Consider the following 15,949-nt stretch of genomic DNA (forward strand, 5'->3'; position numbering starts at 1 on the left):
ATTGAGAATGATTGAGCCAGCCTATCTACAAAACAAAAGACCTTCAGATCCAGGGTGATGGGATTAAGACATGAGCCTTCAGAATGTAATAGGATTAACCCACTACCATCTAGCAACAGAGCTCCCCACATTGCATAATCTCCTAAGGACATTGCATCACCCTCCAAACTTCAACCAAACTTAGCTCAGACAAGCCATGACCCTTACATAGCCCCATTGGAGTCTGACAACATTCAATAGAATACATGTTCTTGCACAGGAACAGGAAGCTCAAGTTCAAAGTCCCAAGAGAAGGTATAAAAACCCCTCACTCTCAACTCCATGTGGTCAGCTGCCCAGAACCCAGGACTGCTGGTGGTTCTGCTCCATCATTAAACCATCTTTCCAAGCAGCCTCCAGGTTTCCAGTGTCCTTCTCCCAGCTTGGAACTGAACCACATGGATATTTCTTCCAAGAAAACTAATACAATTATTAGTTCTTATATTTAGTCTTCCCTCTCAAGTTTCTAAGCTGCACTTTTCATTCTTAACTGATCATCATAGATATTAACAATTAGATGCAGTATAAAAAAAAACCAAAGCCAATTCTGAAATCATAATATTGGATCTTCTGTCAGTTGAAGTTAACAAAAGTTAATTTTAAAGAAGTTAACAAAAAAAGATCCAAGCAATGAGGTCATTCATGCATTTACAGGTAGATGACAAAAATGCCTTTATTTTTATCTAATACTTTCTGTTAAGACAATTGATGGGATTCGCAAGAGAACTTTAAATTAAGTGGACTTTTAGCTTTCTTGATATCTGCCGAAGGATCTGGGAAGCTGGTCCAATAATGACTGGAGGGCACAAGAAAGATCAAGGGCAAATGATAACACTTCAGAGTAGGTGCTACACAGAGGAAGGCTGAATCATAGATTTAAACTATAGGAAGGTAGATTCTTCTGGAATACAGAGCAAATCTCTAGACAATACGAGACTCTGACAGCAGTATCAGTCACAAAGGGAAATGGGCATGCTCTCCATCTTTTAATGTTTTAAGTCCGGATTTTTATAGGCACACATTTAGTCCTCAGTAGTTTTAATGGCCTCTTCCAACTCGGTGATTCCTTGCTCCAGTACTTAACCTTGCCTAATTGCTGATGTGTTGAACTACAGTTCCTATTTTCTGTAATCAACGTGATTGTTTTCTTCATATAAATCTAATATACACAAGTACAAATAAATTAAATCAAGGAATTCACTGGCCACCCTTTTCTACAGAGTTTGTTTCATCCATGCAAGCTGCCAAGGAAAATACTTTTCTTAATTGGATTAAACAAATCTAATGGCCTCACATATTTTGTATGCAAAGACTAGAGTAGGCAACTTCAATCTCTGGTAGGTTTTATTCATGTCTGCAAATATTAGAACTATAGCTTCCATAATCCCACATCACTGGCCATATTAGCTAGATAATGGAAGCTGATGCCCAAAACATTTGAAGGCCCTACCCCTACGATAGCACAAAAAAAAAAGTTTCATATATTCTACCCTGGTGGCTTGGTAAAAAGATTAGGCTATGAATACTCCCAAATCCAGCTTTTATTGCATAATGTACAAGTTCGAATCCCTAGCACCACGTAACGGAGTGAGCTCCTGTTACTTGTCTCAGCTTCTGGCAATCTAGCAGTTCGAAAACACATAAAAAATGCAAGTAGAAAAATAGGGACCCCCTTTGATGGGAATGTTACAGCATTCCGTGCGCCTTCAGCGTTTAGTCATGCCAGCCACATGACCACAGAGACGTCTTCGGACAGCACTGGCTCTTCGGTTTTGAAACAGAGATGAGCACCGCCCCCTAGAGTCGGGAACAACTAGCACATATGTGCGATGGGAATCTTTATCTTTACCTTACAAATGGCCTGGTTTAGTCACAAAGTATTTATTTTGTTAAATTTATATGCTGCCCATCTCACCAATAAAGCAACTCTAAATGTTATATATTAGGTTTATATTCCACTTTTATTACCTATATAGCTCCCAAATAGAGGATATAATGCTACCACTTTCTATTTTGCCCACAACCATTGAGTTGGTTGGGCAGGCTGATTGAGATTTGTCCCAAATCACCTGGCCAGAGTTTGTACTGAAGGGAAAACCAGAATTCACAAGTCTCCTAGTTTCTAGTTCAGTACCTTAATCACTACCCAAGTTGTTCTGGCTTTTCCTCAGCACCTACTCTCCTATTTTTTCTGATAGTCCGAAGGGACACCACCACTCTCAAGGAAAAAGCACAACTGAAGGACAGTGGCTTAGGGGACGCTGGTCTAAAGTATCATCAGTGGTGCTGCTCTTCATTGCCCTTGATGGACCACATGAAGGTTTACATCAGGTAGAAGAATCAACCAGCACAGATACAATTTAATTACCATATTTTTGGATTATAAGACGCATCTTTTTCCTTCAAAAAATAGGCTGAAAATCTAGGTGCGTCTTATACACTGAATACAGAATTTTTTGCCTCCTGAAACACCGCCTCCTTCACCAAAATGGCCATGTATAGCCTTTAGGAGGCTTTCAGAGTGCTCCTAGGGGCTGGGGAGGGCAGAAATGAGCAAAAAATGAGCCATTTTATGCTCACTTTTGCCCCCCTCAGCCCCAAGGAGCACTCTGAAAGCTTCCTAAAGGCTATGCATGCCCTTTTTTTGACAAAAAAACAGGGCCATTTTCGCAATAGCACTCTACAAGCCTCCTAAAGGCTATTCATGCCTTTTGGGGGGGAAACGGGCCCGTTTTCACAAAAAACCAACCATTTTTGGGAGGTCTGCAGAGTGCAAAAACTTTTTTTTTAATTTGCCTCTTCAAAATCTTGGTGCATCTTATACTCCGGTGTGTCTTATACACTGAAAAATATGGTATCTGAAAAATAGAGCTGGGCTGGGCAGGTAAACAAAGCCAAGCATTATTAAAGATGGTCAATGTACAAGTCACAATAACAAAAATACCATTAACATTTACAGCATACTTGCCAGGAAAGTGAAATACAGGCTATCCTCGACTTACAACAGTTCATTTAATGACCATTCACAGTTACAACAGCACTTTAAAAAGTAACATGACCATTTTTCACACATGACCATTGCAGCATCCCCATGGCCACGTGATTTACATTCCGATCCTTAACAACTGACTCACATTTATGACGTTTGCAGTATCCCCGACTCATGTGATTCCCCTTTTGCGACCTTCTGACAAGCAAAACCAATGGGGAAGCCAGATTCACTTAAGGACCGTGTTACTAATTAACAGCTGCAGTGATTCCAAGTCGTAAAAATGGAGCAAAATTCAATTAAACAAATTTCTCACTTAACAACATAAATGTTGGGTTCAATTGTCGTTGTAAGTTGAGGACTACCTGTATTTGATCACATCAACTTGCTTTCCTTAGAGGTATTCATATCCCAAATGAGTTAATGTACAAATGTAAAATAATGATAATCAATGAGGCAAAAAGACAGATCCAGGTCAAAGCAATAGATGCAGTACTGATTTTGCTACTTAAACATGGCCTTCACTGAGAAGCATCAAACTCAAATGAATTAAACCTTCCTGGGGTTGGCACTTAACATTCAGGGTAGCATGACAAAAACAGCACCTCTCTCTTTCCTGCACATTTAACTCCAAGGAACAAGGATTCCAAAATTAATGGTAACATTCAGGCAAACACATTGAGAAATGAGACATTTAAGAGTTTTAATAGTAAGGGGAAACCTAAACACACTCGGTGCAATTGAACATGTCTTTCTTCAGGAAGCAATCCCAATTTTCTGCTTTAAGCAAGGTTCTTAAAAACTGCTATGGGAATCTACAGGCATATAGATACATATGCACACATATAAAAATCCTTTAGGTTCTTAAGAGCAAAGCTGAAATGGCTAGGAACTACTGTGGGATACAAAAATCTGGATGACCAATTAGCAGCAAAAATCCTTGTTCTTGCTGCCATTTCTAGTGGGATCAAGATCTTTGCATCCCAGGTCTAGTAACGCCAAAAATGACTGGATTAAAAAAACCTCGTGTTTGAGTTCGCTTTGATTATGACACAGCGCATTTCTAACAGAGGACGGTCCGTTTTCTCTTATTAATAATGTAAGCACAGACTTGATTTCTATTAAGTGAAGTTTCAGCATCTATTAGGCATCCTCTCAGGCAGCCTACAAGCAAAAATATTCTTCTAAGTGTTAACGTGGAGAGAGTATTGCTAAGCTACTAACATACTTCAATAACCTGTTGAAACATTAAGGGAGTTTGGCATAAAACAGTATGTGGTCACCAGGAAAGTCCACAGTTACAAAAGCTTTTTTTCTTCCTCTTTCCAGAATTTCCTTCCAGGAAAATTTAAAGTTTTCCATAGGATTTTGATAAATAGCAAGGTTGTGAATATTATGTACCCTTAATGTGAGTAAGCTTTATTGAGCTCAGTGGCTGGGTTTCTGTACCATGTTAAATCATCATGTAATTTGTTTCATCTTATTCAATAAATTATGATAAAATAGAAACTAACCATGTTATAGTTGGAGGAGGAATGGCTTAACATAGTATGTTCACACTTGTAAGGCATCTGAGCAGATACATATAGATGCTACACATAATCAAAAAACACCTGATTCAACATTTTCAAGAGATGACATATTTAACAAGATAACCAGGTCATGAAAATATTCCAAACTCTAAATATATAGATATGGATATTTCAGTGATACAGTGAGTTGTTAATAATTTTCCATAGAAGCAGCAGACTGCCTGCAAACAGCCAGATGGTCTCTTTGGAACAGACTATCTTCACAGTTCATTATCATTTTTTGCTTTAAGTTATCACAATAGACATATTGCTATTGTTTAGTGGGCAGGGTGACAGAGCTGTTTACTTCTGCCAAATAATATGAGATTTAGATTACTTACTATGAAAAATCACGCTTACTCAGTAGAGCACTACAATTAAAAACTATGAATTTAGGGTGCTTTCCTTCAAATAGCCCTTTCAAAATATGCAGAAAATGAATGCCAGCTGTGTAAATGCAACTTGTTTAGGGGGGGGGGGAGAATGTGTCAAAACAATTTGGAAACATGTCTATGCAAAGGTATGCATGCAATTATTAAACACGTATCTTAGAATATACTGTCTGGTATACTGCAAATATCAGTGTTTGTAGCACATGGGATTAAAATTGGATGTGTTTTTGGTGCTTATTTCAAGTGATTACCTAAACAGTCCAGGAATTACTAATTGAAGCTTTAAGGGATAGAAATGCTTTCACAACCAAATCTGTTTATGTTCCCTTTTAGGTAGTCACTTTGGTCCAGTAGTTAAGGCATCAGGGTAAAAACTGAGGGAACTCCAAGATTCAGTCCTGCTTTAGAGACAAAGACAGCTGGGTAATCTTGGACCAGTCCTCTCCCTCTGCCTCCCTCCCCCTCTCTCTGCCCTAGGAAGGAGGCAATTAACAACCACTTCTGAAAATGTTGCCTAGAAAACTGCATGGAATTATTAAATACTGGTAGTTATCCTAGTTCAAGCCTTGGTACATTCCAAACCCATTCTGAAAAAGTCAATAAATATTAATTATATTGAAGTTGATGCTGCAATGTTGATACTAGAGTGCAGAAGCAAAGATGTGATCAAGAGAAGGTTGTATATTCGTAAGTATTTTTATATTACATTGCCTTTATAAAGGTCTGCATTTCTCAAGATTATGTTCCTAACATTCCATTCCTTAATAATCTACCACATTACTTGGAAGAAACACCCACAGAATTCAATCAATGCATGTCACACAGTATGCAGTTGCACCTGAACAAAAAATGTTCTTCTGTAGGATGTTACTGTCACCGTAAAGTTGTAGATGCAGCTTGTGAGGAAAGTCCACCAATATCACAAGAACACAAAACATTATGGCTGTATTTCATCAGCAAAGCCACTCCTTCCCCAGTTGTGACAGGAATATAAAACTTCAGAAGCTGTACAGTAGAACTTAGAAAACTAATTATTCTTTTGCAGCGGGGAATAAATGAACCAAAACTTCCCCAGTTTCTTTGTCTTCCAACAAAAGGAAGGATCCTCCGTATCCTATTAGGAGCCTCTATAGATGAAGCAAGCTAAGGCTTTGTTTTGCTGTGGACAACCCACTCCACCCACGCCAGAAATCTCATCTACCTAGCTTGGTTTATGTCACGGCCTGGGGGGGGGGGAGCGTCTCCTTCTGCATAGCTCCTTCCAACCAGGTTCAGGGTGTACGGAATGGAAGCAAGCAAAAGCGAGCGGCTTGCTGAAACAGAGATGGAAGAGGGGGGCAGGAGATCCATGCCCACCAGCCATGAACACCAACGTCCCCGACCACTCTTCACCTCTGCACGCCAAGGCACCTCGCCAAAACGGGTTAAGAGGTGAGTCTAGGAGAGAACAGGTGGAAAGGAAGCTCCTGACTTGCCAGGAGGAGGGACTGACCTTTTTGCTCTCACATGCCCTTTGAACGCAGGATAGGGCGCAGTTACTAGGATAGGGCGCAGTGACTCCTCGATCTTTCCCTCTCCCCCAACCTACTCGGTGCTGCTTTTCAATCAAATTCGTTGGCTGAGCAAGCCCGCCTCGGGATAAACACCGCTGCAACCACCCAAAGAGAACGAGGAGTCACCCGAAGAGAGGCGAGCAGGCTGCGTCTGGGCGGCACCGTTAGCCCGATCACATGTTCGAGAAACAAAGGCTCTCCTGGGCACAGGAGCAAACGGGCGGCCGAGGCTTTGCTGTTCGCTCCTCGTCCCCGCCAGCCGAACAGCGTTTCAGGCCCCCCGCTTTCCAAGCCGGTGCCTGGGTTTCTTCCGGCGTCAGACACTACCGTCTTGCAGGCCGCTCCCTTCCCTCCAGTCTTGGAGCGAAGTTTGCTGGAACTCCGTAAGGCTGAAGCCTCTGGAGTAGAAGCGCCGGCAATGGGCTGTCCGCCAGCCTTCACTCTCCCGATACGCTGGACTACGAGTGACCGCAGCTTCCTTCCCCAGTCGAACTATGGAGAAAGGGGTGGGGGGGTCTAGACAGCCCTATGTTAAAGTAAAGCCTGAGGTGGAAGGAAAACTCCCAGCAACCTTGAGAGGGGTCATATCGCCACAAAGCCAGTCCTCGATTTACAACAGTTCATTTAGCGACCGTTCAAACTGACAAGGCGCTTGAAAAAATGGGACTCCTGGCCGTTTTTCACAGTTATGACCTTGGCAGCTGTCCCCGTAATCAAAATTCAGACCCTTGGCAACTGGTTCGTATTTATGACCGTTGCTATGCCCCCCCAAGGTCATGTGATCCCCTTTTGCGACATCTGAGGAGCTAAGTCAATGGAGGAAGCCGGATTCACTTAATAACCGGGTGACTCATTTATCAACTGCAGCGATGCCCTTAACAACGGTGGCAAGGAAGGCTAAACCCACTTCTCAATGACTCATTTAACAACAGAAAGATCGGGCTCCATTATGGTCGTAAGCCCAAGACAACCTGTACATCCAGGGGGGCATAGGCTATTTCTCCAAACTAAGCGCGTGGGAAATGACACCCACCGGGCTCCCGAAGGTCTTCTCCCATCGCTCCCGGAGCAGCGAGCTCTCCAAGTTGCTCGGCTCAAGTTCTCCGGGTCCCTAAGGGGAAAGGAGGAACGGCTCTGCTCCCAAAGCTCCCAAGGTTTGCAAACTCCTTACTCTGCCGCCCGCTAGCGCTTCTTCCTCTCGCCGCAGCTGTTTCTTCCCCCGCAAACCGAGCACAGCCCGCCCTTTGACTGGACCTGGCTATCTCCGGAACAGAATGAGAAGCAGCGCTCGATTGCTAGCAGCAGTGGATTCCAAACCCGCCCGATCGATGGAAAGAAGCGATGGAAAGAGGGTCAATGTCACCCACGGAGACTCGCAAGTACTTTATGTAGGAGGTGAAACACCAGCACGCAACTTAACGACTGCACCGGCGCCACTGATATTATACACCCCGTTTGCAGGACTTTCCCCCGCCCGCTCGCAGGAAGGAGAGAAAGCGGCGCGCGTGCCCACGATCCTTACCTGGAGCGCGTTTCGGAGGGATGCTCAGGATGCAGCCGCCTCGCAGGAGACTGGCGCCAAACAGCAGCAAGGCTCAATTCAAAGACGCCCTTGCCTTTATTACGCCCCCCACCCCCGCCCCACGGTAAAGCTTCGGTGGCGCCAAGGAATCTTTGGTGTTACTTTGGCGTTCGCGGCTGGGAAAAAGAGCAGGATCAAAAACAAAGCTGAACCCCGGGGGCGAAGGGAATTGGATGGAGCCCGGGGGACAAGAGATCCGTTCGCGGTCTTCGTCGTCGGAAGAAGTGAAAGCCAGAAGGAGAAAGGAGGGAAACAGCAATAGGGTCGAACGGGGAGAAAGAGCAGGAGGAAAAGTTCCACCACGACGAGAATCTGCGACCACTGACAGGATAGCAGAAGCCGAGCAGCCACCGGCTCCGTTTGGAAAGCCGGCAAGAAGACCACGAGCGCTCGCTTGAGCTTCTTTCAAAGCTCCCCGGGTCGGGCGGCCCTGATTGGGCGACAGGAGGAGCTGCCCGCCTCTTTTCCCAGGCTCTGGCGTTTCTTCTCCGCCTCAAAGTGAAGGCTTGTTTGCTTTCTCTCTCCTCCTCCCCCCCACTCCTCCCCCTCTCTGGTGCACGTCACTATCCCCCGTGCCCAGTTCGAGCTAAGGTCGAAGGAGGGAATTCTGATTTCTCCCGGAGACGCGATGGAGCGCTTCCCGCCTGCTGGAGAGCCTTGTCACAAAGGCTGAACGTTGAGTTTGTTGTTGGGTTGTCCCCAAAACTGGGCTCTTACTTGGTGTCGAAGCCGATAAGTCACAGACACAAGGTGTGATACAGAATTATACTTTTATTTTGGTATCAAGATATAAGGACCCGGTTTGAAAAGCTAACCAAGGGCCAAGATTAGGATCTTACAGCAGTTTTTATAGTCAAGAGATGGTGGCATTCAACCCTTTGCCCTTCTCCTAATAATGCATGCATAACAGATAATATTGATTGGTTATTTGGATTTCAGCCCCCCCTAAACCCTTATGCTTGTTATGTTAAATAGCTAAATAGCATGTCACCCGTTTTTCTTATGTGAGCTATTCTTGTTCATAATATCCTAGCTAGGGTTTTAAAGTGCTAACTTCTATCTTGATGTTCATGTGCACCCCCCTCCCCCATTGCAGAGCAGAATAAAAGAACAAATAGTTTTATCTGAGGCAGCTCCCCCGTGACCCCCCTCCTGCAGAGAAAAGTAGAAGCAGTTTAAAACTTTTGTCTGATGCAGCAACACACACACCCCATTCTTCCCCTCCCTCTTCAGTGAGAGAGACAGGAAAGGAGCAAAGCTCTTAATTGTCAAGGCAAAGAAATGAAGACAAGAGAACATGTTTTATCAGCATTCATATTCCTCACTCTCATGTCCATTCCATCCATACCTGGGTCCTATCTCCACATGTGGCCCTTCTAATCCCCAGGGCCTCATCTGTACATACATTCCATCCTCTGATCCTTCAGTTGTTAGTTGCGAAGTTGTGTCCAACCCATCACGACCCCATGGACAAGGTTCCTCCAGGCCTTCCGGTCCACTACCATCCTCTGGAGTCCATTTAAGCTCACGCCTACTGCTTCAGTGAGTCCATCCAGCCGCCTCATTCTCTCCCGTCCCCTTCTTCTTTTGCCCTCAATCTTTCCCAGCATTGGGCTCTTCTCCAGTGAGTCCTTCCTTCTCATTAGATGGCCAAGTTTCATCTTCAGGATCTGGCCTTCTAAAGAGTAGTCAGGGTTGATCTCTAGGACTGACTGGTTTGGTCACCTTGCAGTCCAAAGGATTCACGGAAGTCTTCTCCAGCACCATACTTCAAAGGCCTCAATTCCTTGGTACTCAGCCTTTCTTATGATGCAACTTTCACAGCCATACATTGCAACTGGGAAAACCGTAGCCTTGACTATGCACTTTTGTTGGTTGAACATTGAGTTGCACTTTATCTAGCTAGAGATCTTGGAGTTGAGGCTGTCCTGTGCCGGCCAGTTGTGAAGCAGGCGTATCTCTTCCATTTTTTGCCACTCTTCCAAGTGCAAAACAAAACTACCAAGTAATCCTCGACTTATAGCCACAATGTAGCCCAATATTTCTCTTCCTAAGTGAGACATTTGTAAGTGAATTTTGTCCCATTTTTCGGCCTCTCTTGCCACAATTGTTAAGTGAATCACTGCAGTTAAGTGATTTCTCCTCCTCCCCCTTCAAGCACTTTGAATGAAAGCAAAGTTAAGCTTGATGTTGTTAGCTTGGAGTTGTTACTCAAACATAGGAAGTTGTGTGGGCTTCAAGAGTATTTATTTAAGACAGGTGTAGTATATAGGATTGTAGCCCCATTTCTTACCTCGGTGCTTAATGCTGAAACCCCAAAGGAACATCCATGTGTCACTTCCTGAGAAAAAGAACACATTGCAAGGAAGAACTTAATTAAATGATCTGCAGGTGATGCTTTGTTCCTGCAGGACTTACCCTAATATCTTTGATCATAATCAGTTTTTAAAAAGGGCTATGGACCATGGAATCCCTGCTTTCAGCTGTGAGGAAAACTCCAGCACTGGAGTTCTGTTAGTGGCTGTTAGTTATTGGTTGTTAGTGATTGTTAGTTGCTGTTAGAAATCTCTCCACCTTAGAGAAGTGATAATTCCTAAGCTCACTCTTCACTTGGTTCAACCTAATTGCTCTGATTCCTAAGCAAAGTTTTTCTCAGAGTAATTGCATGGAACAATTGCAGACATTCATCAAGAATCATAAGGTACAACACTTAATGATAGTCATAGGGTACAAATAAGCAATCAGGAAACAATATCAATATAAACTGTAAGGATACAAGCAACAAAGTTACAGTCTTGCAGTCATAAGTGGGGGGAGATGGGCGATAGGAACTATGAGAAGACTAATAGTAATAGAAATGCAGCCTTAGTGAATGGTTTGACAGTGGTGAGGGAATTATTTGTTTAGCAGAGTGATGGCTTGGGGGGCGGGAGAAACTGTTCTTGTGTATAGTTGTCTTGGTGTGCAGTACTCTATAGCGTTGTAGTGGTGGAAAGGGAGATAAAATAATATTTTATAGAAGTTTACACATGTTGTAGAAAACCACAGATATACTACACCTCTATTCAGATTTAATTGAACCTTGCATTTTTTAAAAATTTATATCCTGTCTCCACTCAAAAAGCTGAAAAAAGGAACAAATCAAGACGTTGATTCATAGAAAACTATGAATAAGAGTAGAAGTAACTGCTCCGAATCATTGTTCTGACATGAGTATTCCTGAAAATCATTAAATAAATAAATATTGAGAGCCTACTGCTTATGTATTTCCTTTGTTGCGAAGATTAAAACTGCTCTTGGAGAATTACCACTATAAGCAATAACAATATAATATATCACAATCAATTCAGCAGCCAAGGCAATTGAAGACATGTCTGAAAAAAATAAGGCAGTCATCTAAAAATCCTTCATAATATTTTATTTGCTAATCCAGTGTTTCTCAACCCTGACATCTTTAAGATGTATGGACTTCAACTCCCAGAATTCCTCAGTCAGCATGCTGACTGGGAAATTCTGCGAGTTGTAATCAGTAGTGAAATTCAATTTTTTTTACTACTGGTTATGTGGCCGTGGCTTGGTGGGCATGGCAGGGGAAGGATACTGCAAAATCCTCATTCCGTCCCAACTCCTGGGGGAAGGATTTTGCAAAACTTCCATTCCCATTCAACTCTGGGGCCAGCCAGAGGTGGTATTTGCCAATTCTCCAAATCACTCACAATTTCCGCTACCGGTTCTCCAGAACCTTCTGAATTTCATCCCTGGTTGTAATCCACATATAATAAAAGTTGCCAGGGTTGAGAAATAATGGCTTATCAGTTGTTTTCGTCAAGTACATCTAACTCAAAAGAATAAAAAAAATTTCCTGTAGTTTCTATTCATTCTTAAAGTTGAAACAATTTAGCCTTCCAGCCTTCTTTTTATGTTTCTTTAGGGTACCACTGGCCAGAATTTGATCAGCCTTGCAGATTAATTCCACAGGTTCAGTGGTGGGAGTCAAAAAAAATTATTGCCAGTTCTGCTTTGTGAGCATGGTGTGGCTTTGTGGGTATGGCAGGGGAAGGATACTGCAAAATCCCCATTCCCTCCCCACTCCTGGGGGAAGGTTCAGGAGTGAAATTCAGCAGGTTCTGACAAGTTCTGGAGAACCAGTAGCAGAAATTTTGAGTACCGTAGTTCGGAGAATCAACAAATACTCTGGCTGGCCCCAGATTGGGGTGGGAATGGAGATTTTACAATATCTTTTCCCCAGGAGTGGGGAGGGAATTGGGATTTTGCAGTATCCTTCCCCTGCCATGCCCACCAAACCACACCCACAGAATCGGTAGTAAAAAAAAATGAATTGCACCATTGGGAAGGTTACTACAAAATCCCCATTCCCTCCCCACCCCACTAACCTGCTTTCCAGCTCTGTTTTCCTGTTCAGGGCAACAAAAGAAGATCACCTGGGAGGCAGCGGGGTGGGGCCAGCCTATTTGCCGGTTCTCCAAACTACTCAAAATTTTCGCTACCGATTCTCATGAACCTGTTAGAACTGGCTGAATACCAATTCTGCACAGGTTCCTCTCTTATCATCCCCTCCATTTCCACTTGTGGTGGTTAACTCAGCCATTGAGAACTTTTGGAAAGCCTAAAGATTTGTATTAGTTGCATCTATTTTTGCACTCTTAATTTCTCCATTCAACCGATTGTACCGGAAGTGTCTTTGGAATGATATTTTTGGTCAAGATAATCCTCAAAGGTGTCAACATGGCCAATTATTTCAATTTCCAATGTTGAATTCATAACTATATAGGGAATAGTCTACTTCCACATACTTCCTAATTATCTAAGATCAATCTGAAAGTGAAGATTTTTGTTTTCTGTTTTTTTTCCTGGAATGATTAAAACTACTTTTGCCACACTTGTTTTCTTCTCAAATTGGCATATTTCATTCTCATAGCATTACTATTTTATAAGTGCTAAGTATTCCTAGCATGCAAAAATGCATACTGATAATAGTCCTTATCTTACAACCTCAATTAGGAACCAGAATTTACATTGCTATGCAAATCGAATGTTAACTGAGTTGCACCCAATTTTACGACCTTTTTTTTGCCATGCTTAAGTGAACTGCTACAGTTGTTAAAGGAATCATATGGTTGTTAAATGAATCTGGTTTCCTCCTTTGACTTTGCTTGTTGGAAACTGACTAGGAAAGTCATAAACGGCAATCACATGACCCCAGAACACTGCAACCATGGCAAATACATGCTGGTAGCCAAACAGATGGATTTCGATTATGTGGGGATTCTGCAAAGATGGATCAAAAGCCAGTTTTTTTCAATGCCTTTGTAACTTCAGTCACTAAATAAGTGATTGTAAGTTGAAGATTACCTGTAGTCCTTCCTTTTACTATATATAGTACTGTGTGTGTGTGTGTGTGTGGTCCCCGCGAACCGGTTGGTCGGTGAACCCGGAAGTAAGTAACTTCCGGGAACGGCGAAGGGCCAACCCGCCCGCCTGTGCTCCTTACCGGTCTTTGAAGGCTTCTGCGCTTCCATGCAGGCGCATGGCACATATAGCGCCTGCGCGATTCTCTGCGAGCAGCTGGATGGCACATACAGCACCTGCGCGAGTCTCCGCGAGCAGCTGGAGCATCGCGCAGGCGCTAAGACGCATTCGTGAACTGCACGCGTGCACGAGGACGCCGCCAGCCCCGTTCCAACCGAACCAGTTGGAACGGGATTAGCAACCCACCCCTGATACATACATACATGCATACATACAGCAGACCTTTCTCCATTCCTTGCTTATTATAAACAGTTTACACACTAATCAAAATATTTCATAAATGAGGATCACTGTGGCTGAATATCAATGAGAAGCCTGATTCCATTGCTCAAGAAAGAATGAAATGAAGTCACCTGTCTTGTTCAGGGATTACTATCTGGAAGGATGAGATGCTTATGGGAAATTATGCTCCTTAAACAAAAATAAGCCTTTTGTAGTCTACGTTTTATGCAGGTTTAGCGACATAGAAAGTCACAGTGTCAGCAAAGCGAATGGGGCAAACATGTTGATACTCTTCTTTGAGAGGGGGAGTTTAATTCTTCAAACAAAAACTGACCCAAATGTATTTGAGATCTTAAAAGGTGTAGCAGATACCTTATGTCTTTACTGTAAATTGTTCAAATGTATATATGATTGTGAGAAAAAAAAATAGCTGAACTGGATTTGGTCTGTAGTAATTCTCTATTTTAGGTGAACCTATTTTATTGCATGTTTAAACATATTGCATATATTTTGGTATGCTACAAGCCTTTTAAACATCGTGCCCATATTTGTGCACGTAGAAATTATATATATATACAACAAAGGCTAATTAATGTCCTCATCTTTCCATTCCTGATCACATTCCAATCAAGCACTGATATCCATTTCTCCCTGATTGTTACTCAGCTACACAACACATTTAAAAATGTGTTTCCCCACGACCTGTTCTAATTAGTTTCCCACAAGTTCACTCTTGTTATAACAAATCCAATAAGCAATTGATCACTTTGTCTTAAATATAGTAGTAGTCTACTAAGTATAGTAATCTATTGTGATTTTTTATTGTTGTATTTTAACAGTTTTCCATCACAAAATCCAATTGCAAAAAAATGGAACTAACACCAGTTGGTTATCAAGATCAGACAAGTTTATCTGCATGAGCAAAATAAGAAATCTTAGTGGGGAAAAAAATTAGCTCTTCAAAAATGCTAGGTGTGATTTTATTAATTAAATTGGAAATGAATAGTAAGAACTTCATTTTATAATTCTGAAAATAAGATTCTGTTTTAATAAACAGCATGTATTTCAGTTTCAAGCATGTTTGTCATTAGTTATTATTTTGAAAGAGCAGTTTTATTTGTTTATGTATTTATTGTAAGAGCCAAGATGGCACAGTGGTTAGAATGCAGTATCGCAGGTTAACTCCGCCCACTGCCAAGAGTTCAATCCTGACAAGCTCAAGATTGACTCAGGCTTCCATCCTTCCAAGATCAGTAAAATGAGGACCTGGATTGTTGGTGGCAATACACTGACTTTATAGACTGCTTAGAGAGGGCTGTAAAGCACTGTTAAGTGATATATAAGTCTGAAATGCTATTGCTAAGTGCTGTTTATTTATTTCTAAAATTTATTGGCCCTCCACCTTACCACAGAGGAACTCTGGGTGGAGTTTTCACACACAATTAGCTTAGGCAGCATTGTGGACCAGAAACAAGAAACATTGGGGATATTACCACCATGAGATGAAGCTTGTGAAGCGGGTGAATGGATGAGGCAGACTCAGGCTTCAGCAACAACAGCTCTTTATTAAGTAACAATTATGTATAGTGTCTGGCAGCAGCCCTTTTATAGGGAGCTGTCAGACCCTTCGACCAATCAGATTTGAATACTGTTCCCGCTGGAACAGAGGACCCTGGTGGAAACTCCCATGCTGATTGTCAATATGTAACAAAGCTAACGTTTTAGCCACTGAACAGAGAAGGTTATAAATGATCTACTACCGGTAGATTGCTGCCAAACTTTTTCATATGGGTCAGTTCTGCTGGGCTACAAAGAGGTGTCACCGGACATGGAATTGTGGTAATTCCTAAGCTGGTCAGCTGGAAAGAAAATGCTCTCTTAATTCCAAATGCTAAAATAATTTTCAGTACTTCGTGGGAAGATGACTTTTTGCATATCGTAACAGTAATAGCTCACTTGGGAGGACATTGTGACTGTTCTGGCTGAAAAGAACATTCAGATTGTGAATCATCCACCTAGATGAGGCACTTTCCTTCCTGGAGGTATGTGTA

At 42.4% G+C, this 15,949-nt stretch overlaps 1 protein-coding gene across 1 annotated transcript in view; it reads right to left on the reverse strand.

Annotated features, from left to right (window-relative positions):
- Positions 1-8,579, reverse strand: part of TAFA4 (TAFA chemokine like family member 4) — a 187,356-nt gene extending 178,777 nt beyond the window's left edge. The window contains exon 1 of the mRNA XM_087708856.1: positions 8,067-8,579. The gene's annotated coding sequence lies outside the window, so the exon portion shown is untranslated. The remainder of the gene's footprint in view (positions 1-8,066) is intronic.
- Between the last annotated feature and the right edge of the window lie 7,370 nt (positions 8,580-15,949).

This window comes from Thamnophis sirtalis, unplaced genomic scaffold (assembly GCF_051295495.1).
Source record: "Thamnophis sirtalis isolate CommonGarterSnake01/CBP01778 unplaced genomic scaffold, rThaSir2_p1.2 scaffold_3, whole genome shotgun sequence".
Classification (NCBI taxonomy): Eukaryota; Metazoa; Chordata; class Lepidosauria; order Squamata; family Natricidae; genus Thamnophis; species Thamnophis sirtalis.